The sequence below is a fragment of the Sorex fumeus genome, unplaced genomic scaffold (genome assembly GCF_029834395.1).
Source record: "Sorex fumeus unplaced genomic scaffold, SorFum_2.1 ptg000083l, whole genome shotgun sequence".
Lineage (NCBI taxonomy): Eukaryota > Metazoa > Chordata > Mammalia > Eulipotyphla > Soricidae > Sorex > Sorex fumeus.
In genome coordinates, this window is record NW_026606140.1 from 9,531,296 (window position 1) to 9,540,459 (window position 9,164).

General features: G+C 44.6%; 1 pseudogene; it reads left to right on the top strand.

The window, feature by feature from the left end:
• Positions 1-279: 279 nt before the first annotated feature.
• Positions 280-1,226, top strand: LOC130039165 (olfactory receptor 56-like; annotated as a pseudogene).
• The last annotated feature ends 7,938 nt before the right edge of the window (positions 1,227-9,164 follow it).

Genomic DNA, 9,164 nt, shown 5'->3' on the forward strand with positions numbered 1-9,164 from the left:
TAAGTACATGTATTATCACTGCATCACTGTCATCCCATTGTTCATTGATTTACTTGAGTGGGCACCAGTAATGTCTCCATTTGTCCCAGCCCTGAGATTTTAGCAGCCTCTCTTTACTCATCTTTCCTGGTGGTGCTCAGGGGACCATATGGGATGCTGGGAATCGAACCCAGGTCGGCCACGTGCAAGGCAAATGCCCTACCCGCTGCGCTATCTCTCCAGCCCAGTATTTATTTTTTAATCCCACCTTTCCAGGTGACCAGGAACATCCACCGAGCCATGGCAATATGGGTGAACCAATCATCCACAGATGACTTCATCCTCCTGGGCATCTTCTCCCAGAGCCAGACTGACCTTGTTTTCTTCTCAGCGGTCATGATCGTCTTCTTAGTAGCTGTCTGTGGGGAACATCCTCCTCTTATGTCTCATCTACACAGACTCTCGGCTCCACACCCCCATGTACTTCTTCCTCAGCCAGCTCTCCTGCATGGACCTCATGCTGGTCTGTGACATCATGCCCAAGATGGCCACCAACTTCCTGTCTGGCCAGAAGTCTATCTCCTTCCTGGGTTGTGGCATACAAATCGTCTTTTTTGCCTCTCTGGTGGGATCTGAAGGGCTCCTGCTGGGACTCATGGCTTATGACCGCTACGTAGCCATTAGCCATTCACTCCACTACCCCATCCTCATGAGCCCCAAGGTCTGTCTCCAGATCGCTGGGAGCTCCTGGGCCTTTGGCATCCTGGATGGTGTGATCCAGGTGGTGGCGGCAATGACCTTCCCCTATTGTGGCTTGAGGGAAGTGGACCACTTCTTCTGTGAGTTTCTGTCTTTATTGAAGCTGGTCTGTGTCTATACATCCATTTTTGAGCATGTGCTCTTTGCGTGCTGTGTTTTCATGCTTCTCCTGCCCTTTTCCATCATTGTGGCCTCCTATGCATGGATTCTCGAAGCAGTGCTCCGTATGCGCTCTGCTCAGGCCCATAAGAAGGCTCTGACCACATGTTCCTCCCATCTCACAGCTGTGTCCCTCTTCTTTGGGGCTGCCATGTTCATCTACCTGAGACCTAAGCGCTTACCGGGCCCCACGCCATGACAAGGTGGTTTCTCTCTTCTACACAGTACTCACCCCTATGCTCAACCCTCTCGTTTATAGCCTGAGAAACCAGGAGGTGATGAGGGCCCTGTGGAAGGGGCTAGACCATTGCAGAATTGGCATCCTGTAGTGAAAAGCCAGGGCAACCTATACCCAGTGCTGCCAACTCGTGACTGGATGATACCAGGTAATTCAGATTCACAGGTAATTCTCTGCTTTGTCAATAACACAGATAGTATCCACTGCATTCTTTGGGAAGTCTTTGCAAATGAAAAATCTAAGCTCTATCACTTTGGTGACAGAAAGAAAGGAAGAAATAAATAAAGGAAGAAAGAAGGAAGGAAGGAAGGAAGGAAGGAAGGAAGGAAGGAAGGAAAGATGGAAGGAAGGAAGGAAGGAAGGAAGGAAGGAAGGAAGGAAGGAAGAAAAGAAAGAAGGAAAGGGCATTTTCCCCTCTCTTGTGAACTGACTCCTTGATAAAGTACTTTAAAATAGAAGTAGAGTGCAACAGATTGATAGTATCATTTGCGTTGCACACGGCCAACCCTGGTTCGATCCCATTTGGTCCCCCAAGCAATGCCAGGAGTAATCCCTGAGTGCAGAGCCAGGAGTAACCCCTGAGCATCACGAGGTAATGCAAAATAATAAATAAATAAATAAACAAATAAATAAATAAATAGAATGTAGGAGGCCGGAGAGATAATACAGCAGGGAGGGTGCTCACCTTGCATGTGGCCAATCCAGGTTTCATCCCTGGAATTTTATCATCATATCACCACAGATCATCAGATGTGATTCCTGAGTGCAGAGCCAGGAATAACCCCTAAACATTGCCAGGTATGGGCCCAAAAATAAATTAATAATAATGATAATAATAATAATATAGAATGTAAAGGGCCAGAGCAATAATATGTGGATAGGGCATTTGTCTTGCATTCATCCCAACCACCCCACACAGCACCCCATACAGTACCCTGAGAACTGCCAGGAGTGATTCCTGAGTGCAGTCAGTGTAAGCCCTGAGCACCATAAGGTGTGGCCCAAAGACAAAAACAAAATATAAACGCAGATATATAGAGACCTCCAAATGTTATGTTTATCAGGTGTGTTTAACTTCCTAAGAAATTGCTAAATTGTTTTTCAATGTGGGCTCTTCATTCTTCATTCCGATAAATATAGGAGAGATAAACTGATCAGCCTCTTGGCGAAGCTTGGTATGGTTAATTCTTTTAATTCTAGTTAATAAAGTGAGTTATGATTTGCGTTTCTCAGGTGACTGACTAATAAAGTTTGTGTCTTTTTATTTGTTGTGCGTCTGTATCTTCTTCTTCTTCTTTTTTTTTTCTTTTTGGGTCATACCTGGTGATGCACAAGGGTTACTCCTGGCTCATGTTCTCAGGAACTACTCCTGGCGGTGCTCAGGGGACCATATGGGATGCTGGGAATCAAACTCGGGTCGGCCACGTGCAAAGCAAATGCCCTACCCGCTGTGCTATCACTCCAGCCACTGTATCTTCTTTAATAAAGTATCTTCTCAAATAGTTTTTTATTTGGTAAGAATTCTTTTGGGGGTTTTGTTGTTGTTGTTGTTTTGTTGTTGTTATTTGGGGGCCACATCCCGTGGTGCTCAGGGCTTACTCCTGACTCTGTACTCAGGGATCACTCCTGGTGGAACTCAGGGTCATGCATATAATGTGGAGCCAGGAATTGAACCCCAGTTGATTGCATGTAAAGGAAGGGCCACACCTGCTGTACTCTATCTCTCAGGCCCTGTTCAAATGATTTTTAATGGAATTTAGAGTTTTCAAAGCTCTTTAAGCTCTCTGCAGATATAGGTAATTAAGTCTACTATCCCATAACACTTAGAATTGAAATTAAACTTAGTCCACACCGGGAGTTTCTTTTCTCTCTACTTTCCATTAAGCTCTGCTACTTAAAAAAATAATATATATACCATTTTAAAAAATAAAATTGAGATAATTGGGGCTGGAGAGATGTACAGTGGGCAGGGAGGAGTTGGCCTTTCACAGCCAACCCAGGTTCAATCCCTGGCACCTTATAGGGTTCCCTCAAACCTACCAGAAGTGATCCCAGAGAGCAGAGACAGGAATAAGACCTGACCACTGTCTCATGTGGCCCCCAATTTTTTAATTAGAAAAAGTAATGAAGGGGCCTGAGCAATAGCACAAAAGGTACAGTGTTTGCCTTGCACAAAAGCCAACCCCAATTCAATACTCAGCATCCCATATGCTCCCCTGAGCCCCAGTAGGAGTAATTCCTGAGTGCAGAGCCAGGAGTAACCCCTGAGCATCACCGAATGTGACCCAAAAGGCCAAAAATAAATAAATAAATAACTTTTTAAGTAAGTTAAAATTTAAATATAAACTTGAAACAGGGCTCAATAGACTGAGTTGTGTGTTTTGTATGTAGGAGGCCTGGATTCGGTCCCCAGGACCTAAGGTTCCTGGTCACTGCCAGAATATGAAACAGAGAGTTAGTACACGCATTAAAGCATTTGCCTTGTATGTAGCTGCACGTGGCTGACACCTGTTCAATCCCTGATACCACATATGGTCCCCTGAGCCTTCCAGGATTGATGACTGAGCACAGATCCAGGAGTCAGCCCTGAATACTGCTGGGTGTAGCCCAAAACCAAAAATCTTATAAAGTTCTATTTTAAAAATTAATAATGAGGGTACCAGAGCAGTACTACAGCAGGGAGGACATTTTCCCTTGATTGTGGCCAATCCGGGTTCAATCCCAGCATCCCACATGGTCCCTTGAGCACTACCAAGAGTAACGTCTGAGTGCAGAGCCAGGAATAACCCCTGACCATCAGGGATGTGACCCAAAAACAAACAAACGAAAAACTAATGAAATGGAATAAAATTCTGTTTAGAGAATTAAAAGGGATGCCCCAATGGACTGGAGTGCATGTTTGATGCGGGGCCTCTGGCTCCATCCCCAGAAAGGCTGCAAGTAATTCCCCAAATAACTAACTTCAGAGCGTGGTCGCCATCCACTTTCTGTAACTGGATCTTGAATGCTTCATCAGGGCCCAGAAAGAACTCAGCATGCTGTTTGCATTTTGCATGCTGGAAGCCTGAGTTTGATGCCCCAGCAGTACAGGTGCCTGGAACTCCTGGATCTTTCAGAGAGACACCACCACCACCATCCCCACAGCCCTGAGCCCAGAGTAGCCACTGAGCACTGCAGGGTGTGGCCCTAAAACAAATAACAGAATAAAAAAAATACATATGACAGAATACTCTTTTGCAGAATAAAAATGCGAACATAAAATAAATTTTTGATCATTCTATTAGTAATTTAATGCTAACAAGAAATATCCATGAAATTATTGTGGGCCTAGCACATGAGCAGCTTGATGAGATGTTGGGGAAATGAGACAACGATGGAGGGAATGTGTGATGGTGGTTAGATTGGGGTCGGGATATTGAATGCCTGTAACAAATCATCCTGAACAACTTTGTAAACTTCGGTGTTTAAATAAAGTAGGGGGTTGCAAACATTGTTTTTGGGACACATAAGCAAAGGATAAAGACACGCGAAATTTCTAGTGTATTTAAAGATCTAATGCATAGGGGTAAGTGGGTAGGGCACTTGCCTTGCTCGGGGCTGACGTGGGTTCAATCTCCAGCACCACATATGGTCCCCTGAGCACTGAGGGGAGTGATTCCTGAGTGCAGAGGCAAGAATAACCTCTGAGCATCACCACATGTGACTCAAAAGAAATAAAAAATACACAGGAAAGGTCTTTATATACACAGTCCTTGAACAAAATTAGCAGCTTTTCATTACCTCTAGTTTCTGTGACAGGAAAATGTTTCCCCTTGGGAGATTCAAAGCAGGGCGTGAATGGCAGAATTTTTTGGGGTCACATCAGCAGTGCACAGGGCTTAGTCCTGGCTCTGTGCTCAGGGGTCAATCCTATAGTAATTCACTATGGGATGCTGGGTATTGAACACTGGTTGGCCATGGGCACAGCAAGAGCCCTACCCATTGTACTATCACTCTAGCCTTCCATAATAACTTGTTAAATCCAAAAAATAAATTTCAGTTTTAATTAGTTCAAACACTCCTCCCCTGGGAAGAATTTCTTGACTTAACCCACACACACTTGAATATTTTCAGGATTTTTCAGCCATTTAATCCTTAAGGATTGTTGTTGTTTTGTTTTGTTTTGTTTTGTTTTGTTTTGTTTTGTGGGCCACACCTGGGCCACACGTTCAGGGGTTCCTCCTGGCTCTGCACTCAGGAATTACTCCTGGTGGTGCTCATATGGGATGCTGGGAATCAAAATCAGGCCTGCATGTGCAAGGCAAACACCCTCCCCACTGTATTATTGGTTCAGCCCCAAACCCTTAAGTACTTTAACTATGTAAACAATAACTATCTATAACTTCTGAACTATAAGATTAAAGCAAATTTCAGAGGAAGTTTAATCCAACAAAATTCCAGGGAGGGGGGCTGGAGAAATAGCACAGCGGGTAGGGCGTTTGCCTTGCACGCGGCTGACCGACCTGGGTTCGATTCCTAGCATCCCATGTGGTCCCCTGAGCACCGCCAGGAGTAACTCCTGAGTGCAGAGCCAGGAGTAACCCCTGTGCATCGCCAGGTGTGACCCAAAAAGCAAAAAAAATAAAATAAAATAATAAAATAAAAAAATAAAATAAAATAAACAAAATTCCAGGGAGGTAGGAATCTAGACTTACTATACATTCAAACACAAGTTTTGTTATCTTTACCTTAATCGGTTCTATTTTATTTGCACATTTGTAAACAGAATAAAAAGAGAAAGTAGGGTAGAAGTAAAAAAATAGAAGTCTGGACTAGAGGGGGAAGACATAGGAATTTGTGATATTTGCTTAACTTTGATTGATGCTTAAATTTTTTTGTGATAAACAGTTAAAATGCTCATGGGAATGGTGGGGGACTGGAGCAAGTAAGCCATTTGCCTTGCATGTGCCCAGCCAGGTTGTGTACCTCACATGGTACCGAGTCCCATCGGGAGTGAAACCTGGGTCGCCTCGTTCGAGGCAAGGAAAGATAGTACCTGGGGGACTATCTTTCTGCCCCTTGGAAGTGTGTTTTATACTTCACCTTAAGTCCACCATATTAAATTCACGTCTTCAGCTAACCACTGGCCCCTGAGAGCTGGTGATGGTCAGCTGGGGAATCAAACCCAGGTTGGCCACCTGCAAGGCTAGCGCCCTCTCTGCCACTATACCTCCACCCCTTGAGTGGGTCCTTCCCCTCTTTTGGAATTGGTCACTGCGACACTCAGGGCTGGGCTTGCAGCATTACACACAGTAGCAACATCTGCTGTTACCTTGCACCTTACACTCGGCAGACCGGGGTTCGATCCCTGGCACTCCAGATGGTCTCCTGAGCCCCTCCAGTGATCTCTGGGCTCAGGGGTGACTCCTGGCTGGGTTTAGGGGGACTAGATGTGGGACTGAGGATGGAACCTGGATCAGCCACGTGCAACACGAGTGCTCTGTCCCACCACTCTGGCGCCTCAATCCCCGATCTCTGGGCACTATCATAGATGTTCCTTATTCTTCTGTCACAATGATCACCTGAAAGAAGTGTTGTGTCCAGGCTTCACAGATGATACTGAGTCTAGGGAGATCAGAACTTGCCTGGTGTGTTTGGACAAGGATGATAACACATTTTCATAAACTCGGTTAAGAGAAATAGTTATCTCATTTCACCTTCACCATTCGGAGGAAGTAGCTTATGTCTTGCATGTCATGAGAAAAATAAAACCAAACCATACCATAATCCCTGAACAAAACAGGAACAAGCCTCCCTGGGGCTTCACAAGGTTGGTTCTTGCTCTCTGCTGCTCTCCTGTGGCCATTTGTTTTGTTGGGCAGAACAGGGAAGGCTGACTTCAAGGGTCAAATAAAGGGACAATGTGAAAAATGGAGACAAGATCCCCACTTTCTTTATAAACCACTTTAATAAATGTCACAAACACACTCATAGTTCTTTATTTACTTATTAAAAATGCAAAATAAAAAACAAATGCAAGGTAAAACAAGGTTGTTTTTTTGTAGGCCTTTGTTTGTTTGTTTGGTTGGGGTTTTTTTTGGCTACACCTGGCGATAATCAGACTAGTTACTGGCTCTGGACTCAGATCACTACTGGCAGGGCTCCTGGATTGGCTGGGGGCGGCAAGAGCCCTCTCCACTGTGTTCCCACCTTCTTTATTATCTCTCTGGCCCAAAGCAAATTTTTATATTCATTAAAAAATAGTGGACCCACTCCTCACATGCGCAAGGAAAAGAAAAAGAAAGACAGGATGCGGCTGGAGAGATAGCACAGCAGGTAGGTTGTTTGCCTTGCACGAGGCCCATCAGGGTTCGATTCCCAGCATCCCTGAGCACTGCCAAGGGTGATTCCTGGGTGCAGAGCCATGAGCATCGCTGGGTGTGACCCAAAGAGAAAAAAAAGAAGAAAGAAGAAAAAGAAGACAGGATGGGGAGAGAGTATAGCTGGTAGGGTGTTTGCCTTGCACACAGCCAAACTAGGTTTGATTCCGAGCATCCTATATGGTCCCTCAAGGACCAACAGGAATGATTCCTGAGTGCAGAGTGCAGAGCCAGGAGTAAACTCTGAGCATCGCTGGGTGTGGCTCAAAGCAGACATGAAAATGACCAGAACAGGAGCTGGAGCCCTAGAACAGCACATACCTTTCCTTGCATGAGGCTGACCTGGATTCAATGCCCTGCACCAAAAAACAAAATAAGGGAGAGAGAAATTGTACGATGAGAAGATGAGGAGGGTACTTGCCTTGCATGTGACCAGCCTGGGTTCAATCCCAAGCATCCCATGCAGCCCCTCCTCTTCGCTCCATGCCCACCAGGAGTATTCTTGAGTTTCTGTGTACAGAAGTAAACCCTGAGCACTACAAGGTGTGACCCAAAAATCAAATGGAACAAACAAAACCCCACATAAAAAAACCAAACAAACAAAACTAAAATAAAGAACAACAAACAAAAAAGATCAGAAGAAATCCAGAAAGGTAGTATAGGTAGGAGACAGGGCTTTCGCTTGGCACAATGGATTCAATCACAGCCTGGTGAGACCCAAAAACACACAAACTAACCAAACAAACAAACAAACAAACAAAAAGACCAAGACAGGAAAAAAATTCCAAGAGGCCCTACTCCAAAGGTGAAATTAATAGGTGATCCTGATAACATTATTCTGAAAGAAGATACAAATTTGTGTGTTGAACTGAAGAAGATTTGAGATGCGTTCTGGATAGAACCCATAATCATGACACCTCTCCTAACACATCCTCCAGAAAGGCTCCCTGGATTTCTCGATCAGCAGAGCACCCTCCTCCACTTCCCTATGAACAAGTCGCTGTGAAAGTTCTCTCCAGGTAACCCTGCTGTGTAGACTGGCCTGCACCTCCTCCCTAAGAGGCTTCCCCCTCTCCTTCCACACTTACTGCTAATTGAATTGCAGCTTTTGTTTATTTCCTCCCAGTGAAATCATCTTGAAATTTCGTGATAAACTGAGTCCTAAGGTGAAACCTGGCCCTTAAGGGTGGAAGTTAGCACTCCAAATAGACTTCATATGACATATTGAACTGGAGATGCAAAGGGGTATTTGTGGAGGTAGTTGGCAAAGAGTTTGGTCTATGAGCATTTTTTTGGAGGGAACCTCATCCAGCAGTGCTCGGGGTTTACTCCTGACTTGGCATTCAGGTTTCATTCCTAATGGGCTCAGGGAACCATATGGGATGCCAGGGATCGAACCCTGGTTGGGCACACACAAGGCAAATGTCATACCTGTTGTATTATCTCTCCAGTCCCCCCACCCCCCACCACAAGCTCTGCATTTTTTAACTGTTTATCACCGAAAAAATCTAAGCATCTATCAAAGTTAAGCAAATATCACAAATTCCTATGTCTCCCCCTTTCTAATCCAGATTTCTATTTTGTTTCTTCTACCCTACTCTCTCTTTTTAATTCTCTATGTTTCCAAAAGTGCAAATAAAATATTAATAGATTAATATCTGATTAAGATA